Here is a 25859-nt window from a genome sequence, read left to right on the forward strand (position 1 = left end):
TTATCCACTTTGGTGGTAAGAACAGGAAGGCCGATTACTACCTAAATGGATTCCATTTAGGTAGAAGTGCAATACAGAGAGACCTGGGTGTTCTTGTACACCAGTCAATGAAGGTAAGCATGCAGGTGCAGCAGGTAGTGAAGAAGGCTAATAGCATGCTGGCCTTCATAACAAGAGGGATTGAGTATAGAAGCAAAGAGGTTCTTCTGCAGCTGTACATGGCCCTGGTGAGACCACACCTGGAGTACTGTGTGCAGTTCTGGTCTCCAAATTTGAGGAAAGACATTCTGGCTATTGAGGGAGTGCAGCGTAGGTTCAGGAGATCAATTCCTGGAATGGCAGGACTACCTTAAGCTGAAAGACTGGAGCAACTGGGCTTGTATACCCATGAGTTTAGAAGACAGAGGGGATCTGATTGAGACATAAGAGTATTAAAGGATTGGATACTCTAGAGGCAGGATACATGTTTTCACTGATGGGTGAGTGCCGAACCAAAGGACACAGCTTAAAAATACAGGGTAGACTATTTAGGACAGAGATGAGGAGAAACTTCTTCACCCAGAGAGTGGTGGCTGTGTGGAATGCTCCACCCCAGAGGACAGTGGAGGCCCAGTCTCTGGATTCATTTAAGAAAAAGAGTTGGATAGAGCTCTCAAGGACAGTGGAATCAAGGGTTATGGAGATAAGGGAGGAACAGGATACTGATTAAGGATGATCAGCCATGCTCATATTGAATGGTGGTGCAGGTTCACAGGGCAGAATGGCCTACTCCTGCACCTACTGTCTATTGTGTGTGATTACTTCCCCAGTAGAGAATTTGAGGGGAGCTGTCTTGCTCTGAGCTGGTCCTAGTGCCTTCTTGATGCCTTTATACATTCCCCTAATGTTCCCCATTATAGTGGCCATCTGAATTTCCTCACTTAGCTGTGTCCAGTACTCATTAGTGCATTGCATGGCGGTCTGCTGAACCTTGTTCCTGGCAGTCCCGAGAATCTGCAGGTACTTCCCACTAGCTGACCGCTTGTCCTCAGCTTGGGCAACACGCTTGGCTTCAACAATGGGGGTCATCTGGTTAGCCTCAAACCAGTCACGTGTCTTGCAGGTCTTTTTCCCAAAGATAACCAGGGATGTATGGTGCATGGGATCCCGCAAGGTTTCCCACTTCTCTGTGGCGGAATCTCTGTTTTGCGAGGCGCTCAGTTCTCTCTTGAAAACTGAGAAATGTTGCACAAGGTCTGGCTGGGACATCTTGCTGACTTTGATGCGAGAGTTTCCCTGTTACTTGGTGTGATGGAATCTCTTAGGTTGCAGCCTGATCTTTCAACACACTAAGGAGTGGTTTATGTCGCAGTCAACACTATGATAAGAGCCTGCCTGGAGAACATGTTTGATGGCAGCACGTCTAACTAGGATCAGATCGAGTCAGTACCAATGCTTTGAGCATGGGTGTCTCAAGGAAATCTTGTGCTGAGGCTTTGTCTGGAAGCAGGAGTTGGTGATGCACAAACTGCGGTAAGTGCACAGCTCAACCAGTTCCTGTCTGTTCTCATTCATTTTTGCACACACCAAAATGCCCAAGGCATGAGGGCCACGAGTTGTGGTCTGCACCCACTCTGGCATTGAAGTTGCCTCGAAGAACAAGTTGCTCCTTCCTAGGGATGCTGCTAATGAGAGGTACAAGTTGGTCATAAAACTCATCCTTTGTGTCTGGTGTAGAGGACAGTGTCAGGGCATACACGCTGACAAGGGTGACTAGGCCTGCAGTGGCGCTGGGGTGAAGAGTCAGGAGTCACTCTGAGCCATTGCTGCCTGGCTCTGTGTCATCAGGCTGTCCTTTACTGCGAAGCCAACACCATGTGCTCTAGGCTTGTGAGAGCTGTTCCCCAGCCAGTAAAATGCGTAGTCCTTCTTTCAGTGAGCACACCTATCCCAGCCTTGTTTCCTGGAGGGCAGCTATGCCCACATTGAATCTTTTGAGTTTGTTATTTATGACAGTTGATTTCCTAGAGTCGCTGATGTCCTGGAGGTTTTCTGAGAGGCTGGTCATCATTGTTTGGATGTTCCAAATTCCCAGTTTTAGAGCAGCTCTCTTCAGTTGCTTGGTGCTGTGATTGCAATCTGCTGTTCAGATAATTCCTAATCCCCATGCACCCGATGAGGATAGCTGTCCAGTGGGATCCGACAATCCTTCCCACCATCAGGAGCAACCCCTGGAGTCGCGGACTATGCCAATCTAGCGATGACTTAAAACTGCTGGGCAATGGTGGTGGCCGAGTTCTGGGAGCACGGCCAAATCATGCTTTAATAAGGAAATGCAGCTGTAAATGAGTGTATAGCCATGGACTTTGAAACTCATCATTAAAAATAATGAATCTGTCTATTTAAAAGGCTGGCAAGTAGGTTAATTTTCCAGACAGGAGCAAAATGTCTGCAGTTTTACCAAGGACAGAATTTACATTTAAATATAAAACATTGAGTTAGGGAAAGATTTGCAGAGTATGGGCCAAACAAAGACAGTTCCTGCTCACACTGGAAGTATTAAGAGCTCCAAACTTTAATAATGAAAATCAGAATTTAAAAATTGGTGTGAATGGAGGGTGTTGCACTGCATCTGAATTGCATCCCCAAGCTTCTCACTATAAACAGCAAGGAACTTATCTACTGCAAAAAATGGCTCTTTCTGTCCACAGAAAAATTGCTCCATAAATCAGGCTATATAATACTAATCCTATACTTCATTACAAGTACGTGTAAAACTGGGTCACTAACTTCATGTGCATTTTTGGCTACATAGTCACTTAGGCTATAGCCATGTAGTAAAACTAATAAATAGGAGATCACAGAGAGATGGATCTACCATTGCAGTGGCTTGCATTTGAAGGTGTGGAGAACTCACACTGACTGTAAAACATACTGCCTGCATCTCCACAACGCAATAACTGCTGTGATTTCAACATCACAACTAGAGAGTGTTTAAAAATGTTACTTACATTTGTGACATTGCCAACCATCTGGTCTTATAAGTGGACCGCTGAAAACATTACCTTCAAATTCAAATGTGCATCTTGCATCAATACAAAAATTGCTGCTATCTCAATTCTCACTTCAGAACTTTACAAAGAAGGATACATTTCAAACAGGTTGAAAAATAAGCCTATTCAGATTGTTTGAAGGCAGTTGTGGTTTGAAACCAGGTTTACTGCATGCAGGGCAGCTTTATAGTGATTTAATTCAGAATTCAAGTCCAGAACATATGATTACTATGAAAATTTAAAGTATATTTCAAAGGCTGGTTCCTGCAGATGATAGAGCTGTTTGTTTCCCCGGAGACAACAGTTACATTGTGAAAGTGACAGTATAAAAATAATCAAAACAGCAGCCTGCGATTGCTCCCATTTCTACCAGAGCAGAAGTGGCTGAACATCATTGCGTTCAACATTCATCCTACACAGATCAATGTAGGTAAAAGCCTGAAAAATTAAACAGGGTCATGAGCAACCTTTTTAAGAGTAACAGTATCAAATACATGAAGGCAAAGATGTGCCGATTGAAAAATGATAATCACATAATTGTGGGTTCACCACCTCAACTGCAAATTTCACCAACATCCTTCTCCTTTGTTCCTTTCCATAAGTTTAAATTGCATTATTTATGCATTCAAATTTTGCCAATGATAGTCATCGTTATAACTGCCCTTTTTGTGTTCGGTACACAAAAGATCTTCAAGCCATCTTGAATGGTAACTTGTTCCTTCCTCTTGTTAGGTTACTCCCCCCCAATCAGTTTTCATATTTATTCATTGCAGCTAGCTGTAACCTTCCAAGTCCTTCAACCCACATTGCTAAATGGTTTTCCCAATATTTACTGTCAAATAAGCGACAAATTCTTCAGGTCTGGAAGAATGGAAAAGATGGTCTTTGGTCCCTGTGCTGTACTCTTATGAGATTCTATTCCCCTTCATCACCATCTAGGCTGAAACATACAAACTCAGTATCCTATTCAATCCTGAGACAAGCTTCTGACACCTTCAGCTCTCTAACCACCTATAAATGACCTAACTTCCTACTCTAACATCATTCACCTCTGCTGCACCCCATTAACACCTGAACTCTTAACTATGCCATTCTGATCATCTCCAGTTCAATTATTTAAATAAAAGGCAAATACTGCAGGTGCTGGAAATCTGAAAGAAACATAAAAGATTTGTGTAAAAGATTCATGGCTCAGGTACCAGTTGTCGTGGTTGTGGGCATGTTTGCTGAGCTGGAAAGCCGATTTGCAGAAGTTTTGTCTCGTCTGGGAGATACCTTCAGTGCTTTGGAGCCTCCTGTGAAACACTGTTGTGCTGTGTCATCCGAAATTTATTTGGCTCCATTTCTGCGTTGTAGTGGCCAGTATATTGGGTCAAGATCAACGTGCTTGTCAATGGAATCCGTGGCTGAGTGCCATGCTTCTCGAAATTCTCTAGCTGTCCTCGGTTTAGCTTGTCCTATTATTGTTGTGTTGTCCCAGTCGAATTTGTGGTCCTTGTCACCTGTGTGTATGGCTACTAGGGACAGCTGGTTGTGGTGTTTACTGGCTAGTTGATGTGCATGGATGTGGATTGCTAGTTGTCTGCCTGTTTGTCCTAAATGGTGCTTCATGCAGTCTTTGCATGGAATCCTGTAAATGACATTAGCCATGCACATGCTGGGTATAGGGTCTTTTCTCCTGGTAAGTTGTAGTCTGAGCGTGGCTATCAGTTTATGGGCTGTCATGGATCCCAGTGGTTGGAGAAGTCTGGCTGTCAGTTTCAAGACTGTTTTTAGGTAAGGCAGCGTGACTAGAGAGTTAGGTCATGACATGTTCTTGTCGCATTGTGTCTATCTGTTAGGCATCTGCAGATGAAGTCGTGGGGATATCCGTTCCTGGTGAATTCTCTGTAGAGGTGTTCTTCTTCCCTTCATAGGTCAGGAGTGCTGCCGTGTGTTGCAGCCCTTTTTGAACAGGGTCCTAATGCAGCTTCTCGTGTGTTTGGTTGGTTGCTGTTGTAATTTAGGACTTGATCAGTGTGAATGGCTCTCCTGTACACTTTTTTTTGTGATGCATTCACCGTTCTGTGTACCATCACATCCAGGAATGGGAGTTGATTGTGGTTTCCTCCTCTTTCGTAAATGTGACTCCTGTGAGCATGGAGTTGACAATCTTGTGTGTTCTTGATTTCTGTTCTCTTAATGATCACAGAAGTGTCACGTACATATCTGATCAAGAGTTTTGGTAGGATTGGTGGTCGGGTTGTTTGTTCCAATCTTTGCATCGCTGCTTCTGCTATGAGCCCAGAGATGGGCGAGCCCATAGATGTCCCATTGATCTGTTCATATATTTGTTTGTTGAATGTGAAGTGTGTCGTTAAGCAGGTCTAGTAGTTTAAGCATACAGCCCTTGCTGATAGGTTCCCTGTCATGTTGTCTGTTCTGCCTATACAGGAGGTTGGCTATTGTCTCTCTGACTAGAGTTTCCGACCCCGACAATGGGAAGATCACCCCTGCAGAGAATTTGCCAAGAAAGATATCCCCACAACTTCATCTGCAGACACCGAACAGATAAACAATGCGACGAGAACATGCCATGACCTAACTCTCTAGCCACGCTGCCTTACCTAAAAACAGTCTTGAAACTGACAGCCAGACTTCTCCAACCACTGGGATCCATGACAGCCCATAAACTGACAGCCACACTCAGACAACAACTTACCAGGAGAAAAGACCCTATACCCAGCATGTGCGTGGCTAATGTAATTTACAGGATTCCATACAAAGACTGCATGAAGCACCATTTAGGACAAACCAGCAGGCAACTAGCAATCCACATCCATGAACATCAACTAGCCAGTAAACACCACAACCAGCTGTCCCTAGTAGCCATACACACAGGTGACAAGGACCACAAATTCGACTGGGACAACAACAATAATAGGACAAGCTAAACCGAGGACAGCTAGAGAATTTCAAGAAGCATGGCACTCAGCTATGGATTCCATCAACAAGCACATTGTAGTGACTAGTATATTAGGTCCAGATCAACAAACGACCAGAACCGGCAACTGGAAGCTGCAGGAACGAAACCATGTACATTCCAGACAACACAGTACAGCAGCACTTCACAGGAGGCTCCAAAGCACTGAAGGTGTTACCTAGACAGGGGACAAATGCCTGCAAATCAGCTTTCCAACTCGATGAACATACCCACAACCAGAAGTACAGAATTCTGGAGAAACCCTTAACATTGAGTCCAGTATGACACTTCAACTTCAGATTCAATTGTTTAACATTTGCTGAAATTTTCCCAATCCTAACAGTGTGTGTGTCAATTTACAACTGGGCCCCTTCTCCCCTCAAACTCTCTGAACATCAAGTAGTACCATTATGAACAAAAATAGGTCCCATAGATCAGGGCCTCTCCCACTCAAAAGTGAGTTAAGTCTTAAAGCACTGGCATTTGAAACTCTTCCATTTCATGTAATATTTACAGTATGGTCCAAAATAAAGGTCAGGAATAAAACATTTTCTATGACAAGTTACATTAAACCTTTAGAAGTCACTGGTTAGACCTCAACTCTGTTCAATTCTGGAAACCACATTTTAACATGAACGTCAGCTACTGAGAGAGTGTACAGAGAAATTTACACTAAGTGATCCCAGCAATGAAAGACCTCAGTCAAGTGGAGAGATTGGAAAAGGTAAGGCTGTTCTCCTGAGAACGGAGAAGGTTAACAGCAGATTTGAGAGAGCAGTGCAAAATCATGAACTGCTTTGATAGAATAAATCAGTAGAAACTACCAGCATTTGAAAGGTTGGTAACTAGAAGGAACAGATATAAGGAGATAGGCAGAAGAATCAGGGATACCAAGATAAACAGTTATTTATGCAGCAAGTTGCAATTTGGAAATCAATGCCTTGAGTGGTGGGAGTAGATTTAAAAAGTAATTTTCAACAGGAAATTGGATAAATAAACTGGATACGTTTATAAACCTGCAACAAAAGAGCAGGGAAATAGCTCGGCCAAAAGAGACAACATTGTCATAGTGGGTTGAAGGGTCTATTTCTTTCCTGTACCATTCCATGATTCTGCGAAGGTGTGAATCTCTCTAATGTAAATTCTGAACTTCATTCAAGTGCCTTATTAAACTACCAAATATTTTGACACTATTTAGTAGTGCCTTTCAGCTGAAATGAAATTTTTGCACACAGGATAAACATGCACTCTCAAAAAGATTCCTGCCAGGTCATAGATCATTCATGTTCTTACAATCAGGATGAGACAACAAAATTTTAATGCTTGCATGAAATCAATTAGAAGAGTGATGGGCTGGCATACAGACAGAAATTCTATTAGTGCTTAGGGCTGAAGTGCAAGCCATCAGGGAAATAACTGTTCAACTACAAAGTGTTCAATCACTGACAGCTCAATTTACATTTGCTGAATTTCCTGTCAAATGCTGGATTGACTTCAACTGGCGTATTGTGTCTAGTTGTGGCCACCACACTTTAATACGAATGTCAAGGCTTTCAAAACGGAGCAGAAAAGATTTACAAGAATGGTTTTGTGGATGAGGTACTTCAGTTTTGAAGATTAATTGGAAAGGTTGGAACTGTTTTCCTTCAAGAGGAGAAGTTTCAGAAGAGATGTAATGGAGGCATTCAAAATGGAGGGGTCAGGAAAAGGTAGACAGGAAAAACTGTTTCCACTGATGGGTGAGAACAAGGCACCAAATTATGGTGATGGCTTAAGAAAAACATAGACAAGAAGGAAGTTTTTTCCGTGCAATAACTGGTCAGGATGTGGTAGAAGCAGGTTCATTTGAGACATTTAGGAAGGCATTATCCAAAGCAAGGTACGCAGGAAGAGGTCCAGGGTATCGCACTCAGTAAATTGCTCCTTCAGAGAACATATATGGTGATCAGAATGGCCGTCTGTCACCATCCTGTGATGCAAAGGAATGCACATCATTTTCATGTTTTATTATTTATCAACACAAAATTAATTAATTGAAGGGCTGAAAGTCTCATTGTAAGCAGATGATCTCAACATACTGTGCAAGCATGGCATGTATCTTTATTCAAGAGCAAAATTAAGTAATTTAGAGCATTCTTGTATTGAACACTTATAGTAACTATAATAATATGAAATCTTTAAGATTGTTAAAAAGGACAAGTTTGAAACATTGTAATAGTCCTTAAATTCATTGAGTGGCAACACAATCTTTACAAAGAAGAAATAGCTGACAAATTTGCTGTATCCAGAGTAAACATCATTACTGGTACTGGCACCACTCATCTCTCAAGGGAGAAGTGCAGTGAAATAAAACTTTCACAAAAAGGTCTAGATCCAAAACCTCCATTAAAGAATACTTGAATATTTTAAACACAGGTAGTCAGTAACTTGTCAAGAAGTCAGGGCTGGTACCGTTGGGTACAAAAATACAAGGAATGACTGGCAGAATTCTGTCTATAGGAAGATAAAACTGAGCCAAATGCAACAATTAGTAACTTTCTCTAAAATGCAACATTAACTCTAAAAACACAGCCACATGCAGAAAGCAAACATTTAACTGCAGTTTCAACATTCTGCAGTTGGTATTATGACTCAGCAGTCCAGTTTAGTTAGTCTTTCATTAATCAACAGTAACTGGAAAAGCTCATGACCACTTCTGAATGCATACTACACAAATAGTTGCCTGTACCCATTACAAACAAGAGTTAAAGGAAAGAGAAGGCAGCATGCTCACAGATTACTTTCCTGTCATAATCTAATAATATTAGGCAACCTGATACAAAGATGACTTTTCAGCAAACATTAATTTTGAACACTAATAATTCAATGGGCTTTCAACTAATTTAAAAAGATTGCAAGTGATTCAAGATCCTAAAGCTCATGTAGAAGAGATCACAAGAGATAATCTTGTGTTATAAGGGAATGGCGAGACAAAAGGGCTATCTGGATCATCTAGAAACTTCTCAAAGCAGTTATATACTGAAATACTTTGAAGTATAGTAACATATGGGAAAACATGGCAACAGTTCTACAAACTACATCCAACAACATGAATAAACTATTGACTATCAGAAATGTAAACCCTGAAAATGTTTGACAATACTCCCAAGGTGAGAGGTTATAATTTCAGGTTACAGCACCTTTTGGCTGTTGAAAAGCGAGTGCAACAACTATTCAGAATTCCTAGTAACACACAAGTGATCCAAGTGCATATGTTCAGTACAAGTTTTCGGCATTGCTAAGTGTGAACAATGCATGATATAAAGCAGAAAATAATCTTCCTCACAATTCTCAATTATTTGAGCCAAATCATACGTAGATCTTGATAAGAGAGAGCTAAGATTGTATAAATGTGGAAGAAGACACTTTGTCCTAGATGAATTATATAAGCTCAATAATTTAAATAAATGCCAGTTTACATTGGTACATCACATTGTATCACCAGAATTAACTTAACAAAACAGTGCTCTCCTAAAACCAAACAAACTGTTTCTTGTCTCGTACATGACATGTCCCACAACTTAATGTTTTAAAGGAATGCATGCAGATGGAAACAAAAACAGAAATCGCTTGAAAAACTCAGCAGTTTTTGGCAGCATCTGTGGAGAGAAATCAGAGTTAACGTTTTGGGTCCAGTGACCCTTCCTCAGAACTGGCAAAGCACGAAGGATGAAACTGGAGTTGGAATCCAAAAGGGTGAGTCTGAGCCAGAGGCACTGAGGAATGTGGAAACAAATCTTAGCAAACACCTGGTCATATACCAATAGCAACAGTGACGGTAGACAAGAGAAAAGATTTGAACAGAAATGTGATCAGAGAAGGTAGCAAGATTTCTCCAAGGTGGGCATGCCAAGAAGAAATGAGTTAAACACGAAATAAAAACCGAAAGATCTGTGGATACTGTTAATCATTTACAACTTCTGCAGTTCTGTTTCATTTAGTGTGTAGATTGAGTTAGTTTAACTACACTAGTTTTTGTTCCTGAGATGTTTTCAAATCAAATCCAGGATATAATTTACGCAAAGATTCTAATCATGGCATTAATCCAGCATGGGTGATATTCTATATTTTGATTACATTTCAGGGAATTCGGGTCTGGCAATAAAAAAATGGTTCAAATAACATAAGATTCTAATAACAAACATGCAAGATTGACACCCTATTGACAAAAAGGGGCAAGAATTACAAAACCCATAGTAAACAGTAAAACATAGTCGGGCAAGTTTGAAAATCAATGTATATTCTGAAAGTTTACAAAAATACATTTAGAATGGTTGGTTCAGAGAGCATTCAGTTAAATCATTTAAGTATTTGATTTGGTTTCAGTAATTGAACTGTTCCAGTATAAACGGCAAAACTAAGGTTGAAAATTGCCTAGGTATATCACATCCTGTCCACAAAAAGTAGGACAAATCCAACCTGATTAACACCCGTCACATCAGTATATGCTCAATCAGCAAAGTGTATGAAGGTATCAACAACAGTTCTATAAAGCTGCACCTGCTCCCTAATGCTCACAGTCAATACATGTGAAGCTGGAAAAGCATAGCAGGTCAGACAGTGTCCAAGGAGCAGGAAAGTCAACATTTCAGGCCAAACCCTTTGATAGGAATCTTTTGTCACGGTCACTTAGTTCCGGAGCTCATTATAGCCTTAGTCCAAATCAGGGCAAAATGGCTGAACTGCAGGGGAGAGACAAAAGTGCGTTTGACCTAGCATGGTATTGAGGCACCCACACAAAATTGAAGTAAACAGGAAATAGGGAATAAATTGCTATCCGTAGGGAAAAAAAACCTCGCACAAGGAAAAATGGAAAATGGCCGTAATTGTTGGAGGTCCTGGGATTGAGATGATTGACATCTCTGCAGGAGTCCCTCAGGGTAGTATTCCAAGCTGAATTTTCTTCAGATGCTCCATCAATGACGCTCCCTCTGTCATAAGAGCAGAGATGGGCATGTTCACTGATAATTGTACACAATGTTCAGCACCATTCATGATGCGTCAGATACTGAAGCAGTTTGTATTCAAATACAGCAAAATCTGGTCAGAATTCAAGCTTGGGCTGTTAATTGGAAAGATGTTTGAGCCATACAAGTGCTAGGCAACTATCATCTCCAACAAGAGAGAATCCAACAATGGTCCCTTGACATTCAATGGCATCACCATCACTGAATGCCCTATTAGCATCAGTCAGGGAGTTACCATTGATCAAAAACTGAACTAGAGCCAGCATATAAATACTGTGAGTACAAGAACAGTCAGAGACTAAGAATTCTGCATCAGGTAACTCATCTCCTGACTTCTCAAAACCTTGCCGCCATCTACAAGGTACAAGTCAAGAGTGTGAAGACTCTCCACTCGCTTGCTCCAACAACACGCAAGAAGCTCTACATTTTCTCCGACAGAGCATTCCATTTGAAAGGCACCACATTTACTACCTTAAACATTCACCATCTCCACCATTGACACTGACTGGAAACAGCACGTATGATCGACAAGATGCACCATGAAAGCTCACGAAGGTTCCTTATATTATTCGTTTCTTAAAATCATGGTTTCAAGAACACGTTACCATCTTTGTCAGAAACAAGCCTCCCAATTTATACCACTCTAAAGAAACTTTGCTGAAAATTTCTAGGCAGTGAGACACCCGGAGTGATGTGTACAATCTTGATTTCCTCAATCAAAGAAGGATTTTCCACCTTCAAAAAGGAATGAAATAAGGGTTTGTTAAATTTATTGTTGCAATGATGGGACCGCCTCAGAAGAGATCATGTAGATAGACTATATTCTCTAAAGATTAGAAGAATGACAGGAGATCTCCTTGAATCATGCAACACTCTTCAAAAGCATGATACAGACAGATATTGGGAGGAAGCTTCCATTGGCTTTATAACCTAGAACTAAAGGGTCAAAGGTCAAAAGTTGGACATTAGGCACCAAGGAGAAATTGATCTTTGGAAGTTTCTACCTTAGGCACCACTAAAAGATCAGTCAGAATGAATTCAGCACCATTACAACAACCCACCCCTTCTCAATCACTGCACTCTAACTCTGCACCTTCTCCAGCACCTCAACATTCATAGTAGGGTGCTTCGATAATACTTTTCTATCTCACACAATAATGCCACTCTGACCATGTGAAGCTCCTTCTGCAGTACTGTCCCCAGCACTGACTGACAGTGGGGGCCCAGCAACACCTGCCTTGGCTGCACAGCACTCACTTGGCACAAGAGACTGACAGCATACCAAGCCACTTTAAGAGCTTGGAGCTCCCTGAACGCTGTACTGGGATTGCCAGCCTGGAACTATATGGCTCTGGAGGGGGCCTTCAACCCAGACTCTGAGAAGATAGAGACACTACCTGATCCAGGGACGGCTGGCACAACTGTTCCAGGGGATGAAACAGGCCATGCCCTGCCCAGAGACTGAGAGTATGCACCTGGACTGGGATTCCCCCTGCTCCTGGCGGGGGTAGGGGAGCACCAAGTGGATCCCCAGTGCCCAACTTTGCCATCACCTGCCCATGATTGACGTTACCTCTCACTCCAGCCGGTCTCCACCATGATCCTCGGATACCCCTATCACCAGCTCAGCACCACCCACGTTACCCCTCTGTCTCTCCTGTGTCTGTCCCCCCCCCTCCCTGTGTTATTACCTCTCTGCCAGACCACGGCCTGCTTTCTCCGGCAACCGGCTGCCGCCTGCTCCTGGACCGATACCCAGGCTGCACTGCGGGCCGCTCTCCCATTGGCTGCCCGGAACACACATCCGCCTTCTCATTGGTCCATCTCCGCGCCACGTGCGGCTGCTGGCGGTTCCATTGGCGGAGGGTCCCGGCGGGCTGGCCGCAGCAACCAATCACAGAGCCTCAATTCATTAGACTGTAAGGTCAGGAGCTGGTGTTTAAATGAAATTATCCAGTGTGACCGACAATATAGTGAAATAAACTAGTATAAAAGATAATCCAGTAAAATAAACCAGTGTAACAGACAATATGGTGAATTAAACCAATATAATAGATAATCCAGTGGAATGAACCAGTATAATAGAAATCCAATTAACTAAACCAATGTTCCACAATATAGCGAGATAAACGAGTGTAACCGACAATATAGCGAAATAAACCTGTATAATAGATAATCTTGTGAAATAAGCAAATGTAGCAGATAATATAGTAAAATGAACCAGTGTAACAGACAATAAAGCGAAATAAACTTGTAGAAAAGATAATCCAATGAAATAAACCAGTGTAGCAGACAATATAGAGAAATAAACCAGTATAACAGACAATATAATGAAATAAACTTGTATAATAGATCATCCAGTGAAATAAACCAGTGTAACTGATAATCTGGTGAAATAAATCCATATCATGGATAATCCAGTGAAATAAACCAGTGTGACAGATAATATAGTGAAATAAACAAGTGGAACAGACAATTTAGTGAAATAAACCCGTGTCGTAGGTCACCCAGTAAAATAGACCAGTATAACAGACAATATAATAAAATAAATTAGCATCATCGAAAATCCATTGAAATCTAACTAGTGTAACAGACAATCCAGTGAAATAAACCCTGGTAACAGGTAATCCAGTGAAATTAACTAGTTTCATTGATAATCCAATGAAATAAAACTAGTATAACAGACAATATAGTGAAATAAACCCATGAAAGAGATGTTCCAGTGAAATAAACCAGTGTGACAGAAAATATATTAAAATAAACTCATGTTGTAGATTACCCAGTAAAATGAAGCAGTGTAACAGACAGTACAATGAAATAAACTAGTGTCATAGATAATCCAATGAAATATAACCAGTATAACAGACAATCCAGTGAAGTAAACCCTGGTAACAGATAATCCAATGAAGTAAACTAGTGTCATAGATAATCCAATGAAATAAACCAGTGTAACATAAAATAGAGTGAAATAAACCTGTGCAATAGATAATCCAGTGAAATAGACCAGTGTAACACACAATACAGTATAGTGATATGATATATGTCGTAGATAATGCAACAAAACAAAGCAGTGTAATAAATAACACTTTGAAATAAGCCCATGTAATAGATAATCCAGTGAAAAACTGATGTAAGAGTTAATATATTGAAATAAACCAATATAATAGATAATGTCTAATATGGACCTGGTAATATGGACCTGGTAAGTGAATGTTAACATGTTGCTTTTGATAGTATGAGAATCTAAGAGCTTTCACTCTGACTTATTTCATGTCTTCGCCCTCCTTCTCTTCATTAATCAGGTTTGTCCAATTGAGAAACCCATAAGAGGTCAAATCTGTGCTTTGACTACAACTAATAAAAGATAAATAACTTTTAAAAGTTAATTACAAGTTTGGTCCATGTCAAAGTAAGCTTATTTGTGGGAACAAAATGTCCTAACTAAAAATAAGCCACCAGCAAAACAGAGCTTGCAAGAACAACATCACCATCTAGTGCTGACATGACTGAAAACCAAGGATACAGGTAATTAATCCTGATAAAAGTAGTGTCAAGATCTCACCTGCAGCTGTGTCAAAATCATGATGAAGAAGTAAATAAGCACAAGAAAAAAATGCATGCTGGACAAAAGACATTTAATAAACAATGGATATATATATAAATCCTGAGAGATTCACTTGTTTCACATGGAATCACATAGTGAGGCCATTAGAGAGAGAGAGACAGAAAAAAAAACCTGCACAGTTACTGCCTTTGCTGTTTGAATTCATGTATCATTGGAGATCGGAGTGCATCTGGGGAAATTAAAAAACAGTGAAATTCACAACTGATCTTGGAGGAACTGTTGGGCGAAGTTCACAGCACAGAATCAGATAAGTTCATCGCTGTTTTAAGTGTGGCCAACAGAGAATCTGCAGTAGGGAGTACAGTGAATTCTTTCTTGATTAAATGTTTTTGGAGATATGTCTCTTGATTAAACTTAAAATATAAGCCATAATTATTAATTTAACCAGGGGCAGTGTTTGTAGAGGAATAAGACGATGTTAATTTATGGGTCTGCAGATTGTGAAGGAGCAAAAAGTTTAAAGAGAGTTTAAGGGTTACTGCGGATAATATCCATCATAAATGCTGTTGGCCACGAATTTTATCAGATTGAATGGATTGGTTGGAGAGACAGTTAGAAGCAATGAGGAATTTGCGACATGTGATGGATGGCAGTTATAAGAATGGGGAAAGTCTCAGATACAGGCACATAGATGGGTTAACTCCAGGAAAGGTTATAGAGGTAGGTAGCTAGTGCAAGAGTCTTTTGTAGATATACCCATTTCAAACAGGTATGCTATTTTGGAAAATGTAGGGGGTGATGGATTCTCAGGGGAATGTAGCACGAACAGCCAAGTTTCTGGTATTGAGACTGGCTCTAATGCAACGAGGGATATGTCGTGTTCCAAGAGATTGATTGTGTCAGGGGATTCTCTAGTCCGAGGTACAGACAGAGGTTTCTGTGGCCAGCACTAAAAAAAGCAGAATGGTGTGTTGCTTCCCTGGTGCCAGGATCAAGGATGTCTCAGAGAGGGTGCAGAATGTTCTCACGGGGGAGACGGTCCAGCACAAGGTCCACATTGGAACCAACAACATAGGAAGGGAAAAGGTTGAGATTCTGAAGGGAGATTATAGAGGGTTAGGCAGAAATTTAAAAAGGAGGTGCTTGAGAGTAGTAATATCTGGATTGCGCCCAGTGCTATGAGCAGGTGAGGGCAGAAATAGGAGGATAGAGCAGATGAATGCATGGCTAAGGAGCTGGTGTTTGGGAGAAGGATTCACATTATTGGTTCTTTGGAATCTCTTTTGGGGTAGAAGTGACCTATACAAGAAGGATGGATTGCAGCTAAATTGGAAGGGGACGAATATCCTGGCCGGGAAATTTCCTAGAGCTGCACGGGAGGATTTAAACTAGTAAGGTTGGGGGGGGGGTGGTTGGTGAGACCCAGGGAGATAGTGAGGAAAGAGATCAATCTGAGACTGGTACAGTTGAGAACAGAGGTGAGTCAAACAGTTCAGGCAGACAGAGACAAGGTAACACTAATCAATTAAACTGCATTTATTTCAATTCAAGGGGCCTATCAGGGAGGGCAGATGAACTCAGGGCATGGTTAGGAACATGGGACTGGGATATCATAACAATTACAGAAACATGGCTCAGGGATGGGCAGGATTGGCAGCTGAATGTTCCCGGATACAGATGCTACAGAAAGGATAGAAAGGGAGGCAAGGGGAGGGGGGGGAAGCATTTTTGATAAGGGATAGCATTACAGCTGTACTGAGGGAGGATATTCCCATAAATATATCTAGGGAAGTTATTTGGGTGGAACTGATAAATAAGAAAGGTATGATCACCTTATTGGGATTGCATTATAGACCCCCTAATAGTCAGAGGGAAATTGAGAAACAAACTTGTAAGGAGATCTCATCTATCTGTAAGAATAATAGGGTGGTTATGGTCAGGGATTTTAACTTTCCAAACATAGACTTGGACTGCCATAGTGTTAAGGGTTTAGATTGAGAGGAATTTGTTAAGTGTGTACAAGACAATTTTCTGAGTCAATATGTGGATGTACCTACTAGAGAAGGTGCAAAACTTGACCTACTCTTGGGAAATAAGGCAGGGCAGGTGAGTGAGGTGTCAGTGGAGGAGAACTTTGGGGCCAGCGACCATAATTCAATTAGATTTAGAATAATGATGGAAAAGGATAGACCAAATCTAAAAGTTGAAGTTCTAAATTGGAGAAAGGCCAATTTTGACAGTATGAGGCAAGAACTTTTGAAAGCTGATTGGGGGCAGATATTCGGAGGTAAAGGAACAGCTGGAAAATGGGAAGCCTTCAGAAATGAGATAATGACAATCCAGAGAAAGTATATTCCTGTCAGGGTGAAAGGGAAGGCTGGTAGGTATAGGGAATGCTAGATGACTAAAGAAATTGAGGGTTTGATTAAGAAAAAGAAGGAAGCATATGTAAGGTATAGACAGGATAGATCAAGTGAATCCTTAGGAGAGTATAAAGGAAGTAGGAGTATACTTAAGAGGGAAATCAGGAGGCCAAAAAGGGGACATGAGATAGCTTTGGCAAATAGAATTAAGGAGAATCCAAAGGGTTTTTACAAATACATTAAGGACAAGAGGCTAACTAGGGAGAGAATAGGGCCCCTCAAAGATCAGCAAGGCGGCCTTTGTGTGGATCCGCAGAAAATGGGGGAGATACTAAATGAATATTTTGCATCAGTATTTACTGTGGAAAAGGATATGGAAGATATAGACTGTAGGGAAATAGACGGTGACATCTTGCAAAATGTCCAAATTACAGAGGAGGAAGTGATGGATGTCTTGAAACGCACAAAAGTGGCTAAATCCCCAGGACCTGATCAGGTGTACCCTAGAACTCTGTGGGAAGCTAGAGAAGTGATTGCTGGGCCTCTTGCTGAGATGTTTGTATCATCGATAGTCACAGGTGAGGTGCCAGAAGACTGGAGGTGCCACTGTTTAAGAAGGGTGGTAAGGACAAGCCAGGGAACTGTAGACCAGTGAGCCTGATGTCGGTGGTGGGCAAGTTGTTGGAGCAAATCCTGAGGGACAGGATGTACATGTATTTGGAAAAAACAATGACTGCAGATGCTGGAAACCAGATTCTGGATTAGTGGTGCTGGAAGAGCACAGCAGTTCAGGCAGCATCCAAGTAGCTTCGAAATCGACATTTCGGGCAAAAGCCCTTCATCCTGATGAAGGGCTTTCACCCGAAACATCGATTTCGAAGCTACTTGGATGCTGCCTGAACTGCTGTGCTCTTCCAGCACCACTAATCCAGAATGTATTTGGAAAGGCAAGGACTGATTAGGGATAGTCAACATGGGTTTGTGCATGGAAAATCTTATCTCACATACTTGATTGAGTTTTTTGAAGAAGTAACAAAGAAGATTAATGAGGGCAGAGCAGTAGATGTGATCTATATGGACTTCAGTAAGGCGTTCGACAAGGTTCCCCATGGGAGACTGATTAGTAAGGTTAGATCTCATGGAATACAGGGAGAACTCACCAGTTGGATACAGAACTGGCTGAAAGGTAGAAGACAGAGGGTGGTGATGGAGGGTTGTTTTTCAGACTGGAGGCCTGTGACCAGTGGAGTGCCACAAGTATCAGTCCTCTACTTTTTGTTATTTATCTAAATGATTTGGATGCGAGCATAAGAGGTACAGTTAGTAAGTTTGCAGATAACACCAAAATTGGAGGTGTAGTGGAGAGCAAAGAGGGTTACCTCAGATTACAACAGGGCTGAAAATGTGTTGCTGGAAAAGCGCAGCAGGTCAGGCAGCATCCAAGGAGCAGAAGAATCGATGTTTCGGGCATGAGCCCACAACAGGGTCTTGACCAGATGGGCCAATGGACTGAGAAGTGGCAGATGGAGTTTAATTCAGATAAATGCGAGGTGCTGCATTTTGGGAAAGCAAATCTTAGCAGGACTTGTACACTTAATGGTAAGGTCCTCGGGAGTGTTGCTGAACAAAGTGACCTTGGAGTGCAGGTTCATAGCTCCTTGAAAGTGGAGTCATAAGTAGATAGGATAGTGAAGAAGGCATTTGGTATGCTTTCCTTTATTGGTCAGAGTATTGAGTACAGGAGTTGGGAGGTCATATTGCAGCTGTACAGGATGTTGGTTAGGCCACTGTTGGAATATTGCATGCAATTCTGGTCTCCTTCTTATCGGAAAGATGTTGTGAAACTTGAAAGGGTTCAGAAAAGATCTACAAGGATGTTGCCAGGGTTGGAATATTTGAAATATAGGAAGAGCTGGACAGGCTGGGGCTGTTTTCCTTGGAGCGTCGGAGGCTGAGGGATGACTTTATAGATGTTTACAAAATTATGAGGGGCATGGGTAGGGTAAATAGACAAAGTCTTTTCCCTGGGGTTGGGGAGTCCAGAACTAGAGGCCATAGGTTTAGGGTGAGAGAGGAAAGATATAAAAGAGACGGCGTTTTCTTGCAGACTTGTATGGAACGAGCTGCCAGAGGAAGTGGTGGAGGCTGGTACAATTGCAACATTTAAGAGGCATCTGGATGGGTTTGGAGGGATATGGGCCGGGTGCTGGCAGATGGGACTAGTTTGAGTTGGGATATCTGGTCAGCATGGATGGGTTAAACCGAAGGGTCTGTTTCCATGCTGTACATCTCTATGAGTATGACTCATTGATTCTATGACAGGCCAATATTCAGCACGTTTTCAATGTACAATGACAGCAATATGGATTGGTGTCTGGGAAGTAGATTTAGAACATTCATTAATATACACTTATACAAATTAGAAGCAGGATTGTGCCAAACAACTCCTCAGGCCAGAGCTCTGCCCATTCAATGAGATTATGCCTGATCTGATTGTAACCACACTCCTACCTCACCCTGATAAACTTTCAATCCTTGCTTAACAAGAATCCTTCTATCTCTGGCTTAAAACATATTCACAGACTCTGTTTTCACCATATTTTCTGGAAGAGACATATAAGCTAATCTCACCTGTAAATAGATGACCACTGACTTTTAAACAACAGTAACACCTCATTCTAGATTGTTCCATAAGAGGAACCACCTCTTCCTCATCTACTACGTTGAGTCCTCTCTGGATTACATATGTTTCAAACAAATCACCTTACTGTTCTAAAGTTCAGCAGCAGACAGAAGCTTTGCACATTCATATTCAAGTTCTCCTCATAAGGCAACCCACAAATTCCAGGTATTATCTGGTAACCAGACTCGGAATTTCTCCAACATATTGACATCCTTCCTTAAATAAAGTGACGAATGCAGTGCACAGTATTTCAAATGCAGTCTGATCTGTGCCCTGTATAACTGACAAATGACCTCCCTAATTTTATACTCAATTCCCCTTAGGGTAACTGATAATATCCTATTAGTTTTCCTAATTACTTGCTGTACCTGCATATTAATCTTTTGCCATTCATATAAGGACACTCTCTGCATCTCAGAGTTCTGTAATCCCTCATTTATTTAATATTTTATATTCTTCCAGCTAAAATGAACAATTACATATTTTCCTACATTATAATCAAGTTGCAATATCATTGCCCATTCACTTAACCAATTAGCACCTTTTTGTAACATCCCTGTGTACCACTTGCAACTTACTTTCCTACCTATCCACGTGCCATCAATAAATTTTCCAATCATACAATCCATCTTTTAAGTCCTTTGTATAAATTGTAAACAGTTGAGATCTGAGCATTGATCCCTGTTGGACACCAGACATTATACAAGGTTTGTGAAGGTTTGTAGCTCAGGTTGAGGTTTAGGATGTAGGTTTGCTCGCTGAGCTGTAGGTTTGATATCCGGACGTTTCATTACCTGGCTAGGTAACATCATCAGTGGCAACCTCCAAGTGAAACGAAGCTGTTGTCTCCTGCTTTCTATTTATATGTTTGTCCTGGATGGGGTTCCTGGGGTTTGTGGTGATGTCATTTCCTGTTCGTTTTCTGAGGGGTTGATAGATGGTATCTAGATCTATGTGTTTGTTTATGGCATTGTGGTTGGAGTGCTAGACCTCTGGCATGTCTTTGCTTAGTCTGTCCCAGGATAGATATGTTGTCCCAGTCGAAATGGTTGTTTTTTTCCTCCGTGTGTAGGGCTACGAGGGAGAGAGGGTCGTGTCTTTTTGTGGCTAGCTGGTGTTCGTGTATCCTGGTGACTAACTTTCTTCCTGTTTGTCCTACGTAGTGTTTGTGGCAGTCCTTGCATGGAATTTTGTAGATGATGTTGGTTTTGTCCATGGGTTGTACTGGGTCTTTTAAATTTGTTAGTTTTTGTTTGAGAGTGTTGGTGGGTTTGTGTGCTACTAGGATTCTAAGAGGTCTTAGTAGTCTGGCTGTCATTTCTGAAACTTCTTTGATGTATGGAATGTGATTAGGGTTTCTGGCTGTGTTAGATCTGCTTGTTGTGGTTTGTTCTTCTTGAATCTGCGGACTGTATTTTTTGAATAACCGTTCTTCTTGAATACATTGTATAGGTGGTTCTCCTCTGTTTTCCGAAGTTCGTCTGTGCTGCAGTGTGAGGTGGCTCATTGGAATAGTGTTCTGATACAGCTTTGTTGGTGTGTGTTGGGATGGTTGCTGGTGTAGTTAAATATTTGGTCAGTGTTTGTCGGTTTTCTGTATACGCAGGTTTGTAGTTCGCCGTTGTCCTTTCTTTCGACTGTGACGTCCAGGAATGTGAGTTTGTTGTTGGTTTCTTCCTCCTTGGTGAACTTTATGCCAATGAGGGTGTTGTTGATGATGTTAAATGTCTCTTCTATCTTGTTTTGTTTTGTCTCTTCTAAAAGTGTGGTAAGTGTTTCCTTTGCTAGGTCGATGTTGATGGAGGTGAACAGTGCTGTTACGTCATTGAGATCATTGTTTCGTCTTCGACCGTCACACACACTCCAACCACCATCAATCACATTACCAACGAAAACATTATGAAGCTAGTGGACCTGTGCCTCACCACCCACTTCACCTTCAACAACATAATCTACAAACAAACCAACGGCAGACCCGTGGGATCTCCGCTATCAGAATTCATAGCAGAAGCGGTAATGCAAAGACTAGAACAAAAAGCCCTACCAACCATCAAACCAAAAATCTGGGTCCGCTACGTAGATGACACCTTTGTCATCACAAAACGAAACAAGATAGAAGAGATATTTAACATCATCAACAACACCCTCACAGGCATAAAGTTCACCAAGGAGGAAGAAACCGACAACAAACTCGCATTCCTGGACATCACAGTAGAAAGAAAGGACAAGGGAGAACTACAAACCTGCGTATACAGAAAACCGACAAACACTGACCAAATACTTAACTACACCAGCAACCATCCCAACACACACAAACGAAGCTGTATCAGAACACTATTCCAACAAGTCACCTCACACTGCAGCACAGACGAACTTCGGAAGACAGAGGAGAACCACCTATACAATGTATTCAAGAAGAACGGTTACTCAAAAAATACAATCCGCAGATTCAAGAAGAACAAACCACAACAAGCAGACCTAACACAGCCAGAAACCCTAATCACCTTACCATGCATCAAAGAAGTTTTAGAAACGACAGCCAGACTACTGAGACCCCTCGGAATCCTAGTAGCACACAAACCCACCAACACTCTCAAACAAAAACTAACAAATTTAAAAGACCCAGTACAACCCATGGACAAAACCAACGTTGTCTACAAAATTCCATGCAAGGACTGCCACAAACACTACGTAGGACAAACAGGAAGAAAGTTAGCCACCAGGATACACGAACACCAGCTAGCCACAAAAAGACACGACCCTCTCTCCCTCGTAGCCCGACACACGGAGGGAAAAAAACAACCATTTCGATTGGGAAAACACATCTATCCTGGGACAGACTAAGCAAAGACATGCCAGAGAATTCCTAGAGGCCTGGCACTCCAACCACAACGTCATAAAAACAAACACATAGATCTAGATACCATCTATCAACCCCTCAGAAAACGAACAGGAAATGACATCACCACAAACCCCAGGAACCCCATCCAGGACAAACATATAAATAGAAAGCAGGAGACAACAGCTTCGCTTCACTTGGAGGTTGCCACTGATGATGTTACCTAGCCAGGTAATGAAACGTCTGGATATCAAACCTACAGCTCAGCAAGCAAACCTATACCCTAAACCACACATTATATATTGCTACTTGAAAAAAAAGTTTTACATCTGCTCTCTGCATCTTGTTAGCCAGACAAGTTTCTATCTATGCCAATATTCTTCCCTCTACATCCAGAGTTTTTATTTTCTGCATTAATCTTAATAAATGCCTTCTGGAAATCTAAGTACTATACATCCACTGGTTCCTCTTATGCACAACGTGGGTAACCTCCTCAAGTATTTCCAATAAATTATTCAAACATAATTTCCTTTTCACAGAACTCTGCCTGATTAACTTGACATTATCAAAATGCCTGATTGTAACCTGTTTATAGTAGCTTCTAACAGATGTTCAGGTAACTAAGCCTGTAGCTTCTTGCTTTCTGCTTCCCTCTTTTTTCAATAGAAGAGTTATTCTATCTCCCAAACAAGTGGGACTGTCCCTGAAACAAAGAAGATTTGGAAAATTGAAATCAATGCATCAACGATCTCACTAGCCACTGGAATTCGCTTGGTCAGGAACCAGGTACTTAGCAGCCTGCATCTCCCACAATAAACTCAGTACCATTCCTCTGGTTTTCCTGAGTTTCTCCCTCATTTCCATTTTCTGATTTATGGTTGGTTCTGGTAAATTACTTATATCATCTATAATAAAGTCTGATGCAAAATACCCAATACTTTCCATCATTAATACACCAGTCTCGCCTTCCTTAGGACTAACACTCACTTTATTAACTCCTTCCTTCTTTAAGTATTTCTTGAAACCCTTACTTGTTTGTTTTTGCCTAACTTTCTCTCAGACTCCATTTTTCCCTCTTCATCATTTTTTAATCATTCTTTGGTTTGTTACATTCTGTCCAATCATCTGATCTGCCACCTGTCTTGCTTTTTCCTTTAGTTTGACATTATCTTTGACATTTCCAGTTAATCACAGTTGGTGGGTCTGTACCTTAGAATTTTTCTTACTCTTTGAAATGTGTCCATTCTGTATTTTCTGAAATATTCTATTACACTTTTATAGACCTAACCTTTAACTTAATTTGCCAATTCTCTCTAGCTATTCCTCCTTTAAGACCTCATATCTGCCCTTATCCATTTTTTAAAAATTGTGTCAGACACTTCCACTGTTCCTTAAACTGAATGTGAAGCTCAGCAATGTTATGAACACTGATACCAGAGGCATTTTCACTATGTGATAATGAATGAATACTATCTCATTGCATGACATCAGGTCTAGTATAGCCTGTAGGTTGGCTCCAATACATTTGGTTCTAAGGAAACATTCTCATCTACCCACCTTAGCCTATATGACTTTTCCAAGAGATAAGTAAATTAACATCACTCATCATTATCACCATGCCTTTTTAACAAACTCACATTATTTCTTCCTTTATGCCTCACCCTACTGTGTCGTTTCTGACAAAAGGTGAGTACATCACTCCCACAAGTGACCTCTTGCCTTTACCATTTCTTATTTCCACGCAAAATGTTTCCACATTTGATTTCTCAATCTTAGCTCACCCTTCTATTATGCTAATACTGTCCTTAACAAACAGAACCATACCTCCATGTTTTCCTATTTCTCTGTTATTTCTAAAAGTCCTGTACCTTTCAAGATGTAGGTCTAATCCATATCATCCATGGCTCACAGATAGTATTTCTTCACTTCTATTTGCACTCTCAGTTTATCTACTTTGTTTCAAATGCTATGTGGTTTCAGATGTAGAGCTGTGAGTTTTACCCTTTCAACTTCTTTGTAAACTCTAATCTGTTTGTTGACCATTTATCCTGTCATGGCCTGTTTATCAATTTTGGGATCAATAACTTTCTCTTTGACCTTGACTGTACTCATTGATTAACCATATTGTCCCAAATGTGATTCTTTGCCCTACTGTTCAGTTTAAAACTCTTTCTATTTCTCTAGTTATGCAGTCAGCAACAACACTGGTCCCAGAATTATTCAGATGGAGGCTGTCCCATTGGTACAGATCCCACTTTCACCAGTACTGGTTGGTGCCAGTGTCCTATGACACTAACACAATTCTCCCAGTCTTTCAGCCTGGCATTCATCTCTTTAATCTGATTTTCCCTGTGCCAACTTTGCTCAGGTGATAATAGAGAGACTATTACCTTTGAGGTCTTTCTTCTTACTGTGTCGCCTTCCTCCCTGTACTGCAATATACAGAACCCCCTTCTTTCTCCTGTCTATGTCATTGAAACCATCATGGATCACCGTCATGGATCTGGGAATATCTCTCCAGCTCTGAGCAGGAGTCCTGAACCATGGCATCAGGCAGATAGCACAGCCATGTGGACCATGTGCTTTGTTACAAAGAAAAATATCAATCTCTCTGAGTATACTGTTCCCCCGCCACTTGAATGGTTTCCTGTTTATCTCTGGGCTGGGCTTTCTTTCAACCTACAGCAAGGGATTTTCATATTTATGGAGGAAGACTTTCTTCGGAAAACTCAATGAAAATGAAGATGTCAAGTAAATGTGTACTGTTTCTGTAATTGCTAATGATAGTAGGAAAGTTTAGACAACACTAGTTATAATTGACTCACCTACAGACGTTCTCCAGAGAGTAGACCAGTAATACAATCGTGGAATTAGTTAAGAGAGTGGTCATTCTGAGTTCACATCCCAGAATTAATGCATCAGGTAAAATTCACACCCCTCATCCAGAGATTTCGGCGTCCAAAACAAGTTTTTGTTTAAAGAATAGTTAATACATGGATGTTGGAAGCATTACAAACGGCAATTTTCAAAGGATTGGTTTTAGTTCAGGATTAAAGTTTTTGCTCTTGTAAGATACATTTTCTGCCAGTAGGTGGCACTGCCAGACAACGTTAATCGCTTTCTTTTGGCAGGTTCTGAAAAATGGGTTCTAAAACTTTCTTCAATGGTACAAATTCCGAGCAACATCCTTTGCTGATCTCCAAATTCACGAACTTGGAAAATATTAACAGACACAACAAACCTCACTGAGCTAACTGACAAGTTTCCCTGCATTATGGATGTTGATTGAGGAAGAACTGCTGTTGAGTAAAACTCACTCTATGAGCTGATCTTTAAATCCTACATAGCCAGCTGATCACAGTCATCTACAGCATAATAAGCCATTCGGCCCATAGTGTCTCTGATAGTC

General features: G+C 41.1%; 1 protein-coding gene across 1 annotated transcript in view; it reads right to left on the reverse strand.

Annotated features, from left to right (window-relative positions):
- nup93 (nucleoporin 93) overlaps positions 1 to 12761 on the reverse strand; it is a 124960-nt gene extending 112199 nt beyond the window's left edge. Inside the window, exon 1 of the mRNA XM_072547508.1 lies at positions 12692 to 12761. The gene's annotated coding sequence lies outside the window, so the exon portion shown is untranslated. The remainder of the gene's footprint in view (positions 1 to 12691) is intronic.
- Between the last annotated feature and the right edge of the window lie 13098 nt (positions 12762 to 25859).

Source organism: Chiloscyllium punctatum, chromosome 26, assembly GCF_047496795.1.
Source record: "Chiloscyllium punctatum isolate Juve2018m chromosome 26, sChiPun1.3, whole genome shotgun sequence".
NCBI classification, from domain to species: domain Eukaryota; kingdom Metazoa; phylum Chordata; class Chondrichthyes; order Orectolobiformes; family Hemiscylliidae; genus Chiloscyllium; species Chiloscyllium punctatum.